Genomic DNA, 3,619 nt, shown 5'->3' with positions numbered 1-3,619 from the left:
TTTTTGAGGACCTAACTTGAGATTTAATTAAGACATGGAGATATATAGATAGTTTAAAGCTATTGTAAGGCAGTCTCTCAGCTAGCTACTAACTGAACCCAACTTCTCATGAATCTATCTCTCTATTTGGTTTTCATTGTTTACCTCCCTGCTCTGTTCCATCTCCTTTCTATGTTCCTTCTCCATCAAACTGTATCTGACATCTCCTGTGCTCCTGCCTGCCCAGAAGAACCACTCCTTTTCTTTTAGCCTCAGCTCCAGCTCTTAGCTCTTAGCTCTTTATTATACAAAAAGCCACTTTCCAGTCTTAAACTATCAGGGACAAGACAATTCCTTATCCATCTCTTGTGGGTTGCCCTTAGGTAGGTGAAGAAGGACAATCATTTACAATACAAAACCTGTTATGAGTCATAGAAAGGACAATACCAAAATCCTCCCAGCACTTCTGATGGCACAGAAGGAAAAGCAGCAAATACTGGTCAATAAGAGAGAAGGTCATCACAAGACAGGAGATTGACTGAGATGCTCTAGCACAGCAGTTCTCAAATTTGATTGTCTGTATGAATGACAAAAATGATTGTGAAAATTCTGTTCACTGGTCTTCTCTAAGAGTTTTTCTTTATTCTTTTTTTTTTCAAAAAGTCAAGATTTATTTTTCCACAGAGTTTCTGGAAAATATTGAGGCTCCAGGTTCCAAACAGCTGGGTCTGAAAGATGATTAGGTTCAGATCTGAACATTAGGAGCATGAAAATGAGTGGTTTGACTTAGAAAAACAAGAGGAGGGATTGTTTCTGAGTCCAGGTGATGGCAGTTTAAGAAATGCCAGAATGATTCATTGGACTGTTAGATAAAGAATATGAAGGATGAGACATGGGAACTAATATTGAATTTAATGAGAGATGAGACAGTGGTGATTTGGGAAACGACCAATGAAGTGGTGAGTAGAGATGGAACTTTTAATACAATGGGTTTAAAAAATATCTTCCAAGAAGCCTTTGTATTCAAGAGCAATAGAGTGAGTGATGAGTAGGAAAAGGGAGTCAAAAAGAGTCCTGCTCTCTGGAGGTAGAATCATCAGCTGAGATGAGTATGAAAGGTTTGAAGTGAGGAGACTATGAAGGGATAAATGCACCAGAATAAGGGTGTGGGACTGATCATCTGTTTCAAAAAACAAGTGATTTGAAATAAGTGGTAACATATAGAAAAGACACCTAGTCACATGGTTTTGTTGGAATCTCTCAGTATATGATATAAGGAGTGATTATAATGGTATCAGGACATAGGAAAGGGCTAAGAGGAAATTTGCTGGAATTAAGAAGGTACTGAGAGATCAAGCATATGAACAAAGGAGAGAAGAGTTGGTCAGAGAGAGTGGTGCTTTAAAAATAACTCCTAATAGACTCATGTGTTTGAATGGTTGGCCCATAGAAAGTGGTATTATTGGGAGGTGTGGCCTTGTTGGAGTAGGTGTGATCTTGATGGAGAAACTGTGTCATTGAGGGGGTGGGCACTGAGGTCTCAAACACTCAGGATGGGCCTCATGGGGACATTTTCGTTCTGCTGCCTATGAATCAAGATGTAGACCTCTTATCTCCATTTCCAACACCATGTCTACCTGCATGCTGACATGCTTCCCAATAAGACAAGCATGGACTAAACCTCTGAAACTGTAAACCAAAACAAATTAAATGTGTCTCTTTATCAGAGTGCTGTGGTCAAGGTGTCTCTTCACAGCAATAAAACACAAACTGAGAGAGAGATCATGATCCTTAACATCAGTTATGGATAATAGGTAGTGGAAATGTGACCATGAGAGTGGGTGGCAGAGGTTTTAGTGCTGATAACAAACAAACACAAAAACAAAACAAAACAAAAAACCTTCAGGAGTTAAGCAAAGAAAAGATCAAAAATTCTGGTATACTCCCAATTGAATAAGGAATTATGAGGACTCCAGTGTCTCAAGAAACCAAGACAGAAATACTGGTAGGAAAGATGAGAAACAGGAGATAAGGAGATAACAGGAAAGTGAGCAGATTATAGCAGCTAGGAGAATTGTGTGTTCTCTTGTTCCATGTCAGTGCTCAAAATAAACATTAGAAGTGGCACAAAATTAACTTGTAAGTTGAGAAGGAAGAAACGACTTTTAGCTTTGAAAGAGGATGCTGCAGGCAGGGGAAATAGTACTTTTAGGGCACAGAAATGGTAGAAGGTGAGGACAGAGGGTTTTGTTGTCAGAACATAATACAAAAGGGGTAGTGGCATTTAAAGTCCTAGAAGAGGCTGACAATGCAGGAGAGACTATGTCTGACATGAAGCCTCTGAGAACTGCAATGGCATGGTGCTTGGGTATATAGAAGAAAAAGAGCGTAGACATTGGCTTCTCCTGGAAAAGCGATTAACAGATTGGAGTTATTAATTCCTATCCTAGATGGAGTCAGAAGCAGGAATAAGGAGGTGTCAATGATTTATATACTTTTAAAAAGCAAGGAGGATTGAATTATACAGTCTTGGAGGATTTCATAGAGAGATGGCTCATAGCAAAGAAAAAATGTGATGTCATTTAAAAGTCTTCTTCACTTAAGATATTTTTGGTGTGTGTACATTGTCATTTTTATTTGCACCTGAACGTGAAGCCAGAATACATTAGAAGTCTTCCTCATTTTCTGTCCACGTTAAGGTTTTTTTATGTTGTTTTATTATTGTTTCTACAAGATCTCTCACAGAACAAGAAGCTTGCCAATGCAGCTATACTGGCTGGTTGGCAAGCCTCAGTGTTCTTGTCTTTGTCCCCCCACTACTGGGAATACAAGCATCTGTGTCATTCTTGCACTTTTGCACAGGGAACAGCCCACTGGATGCACAAAGGAATGGCACTAATTAGTATCAAGGCCTAATGTTCACCATTCTCCAGTGCAACAGGAAGGGAACAGGTATCATGTATTCAGGGACATAGGCTGGAGGACAAATGGACATTTACAGGGATTTGGCAGAAAACTAGGAGACAGTGCACTCAGGTACTTATACAGTTGTACTTCGTGGTCTAAAGAGGGACTGATTCATGTGTACCTAGAATACACATCAAGGACTATGATCCAAGAGGGGGAAACAGGACAGTCTGGGAGGTATGGCAAGCCTGCTTCTCATCAATGCACCCAACTTGTCAGTGACTCCAAGGAATGAAAGGCCGCTCTCCCCTTTCTGGCCAACACCAGAAGTCTTTGATCTCAGGAATGTGAGAAAAGCAGAGATAGTAGTGTCTGCTGCTGCAGACAGTCAGCCCATGAGATTGGCAGACCTTTCTCATTAAGAGAAAGTAGTCTCTGTGGGACTGGAGAATGGCTGAGAATATAAAGTGTATCCTGCATGGGGTGAAAACATGAGTTCACCATCCAGTACTCATTTAAAAGAAAATATATGGACAGGCCTGTTTAATCTGTGCACTGGGGTGACAGAAACAGGAGGATAGAAAGAGCTGCCTGGATACCCCTTCTAGCACAATCAGTGAGCAACAGGTTCAATCAGAGATCCTGTCTCAAAAAGCAGAGAGAATAAGTGAAGAGACACCAGGTTTTGACCTATGACATCTACACACTTGTGCACACATACAGAAAGAGAGGG

This window comes from Meriones unguiculatus, chromosome X (genome assembly GCF_030254825.1).
Source record: "Meriones unguiculatus strain TT.TT164.6M chromosome X, Bangor_MerUng_6.1, whole genome shotgun sequence".
Taxonomy (NCBI): Eukaryota; Metazoa; Chordata; class Mammalia; order Rodentia; family Muridae; genus Meriones; species Meriones unguiculatus.
The sequence above is the reverse complement of the archived record's forward strand: the minus strand, read 5'-3'. Positions refer to the sequence as shown.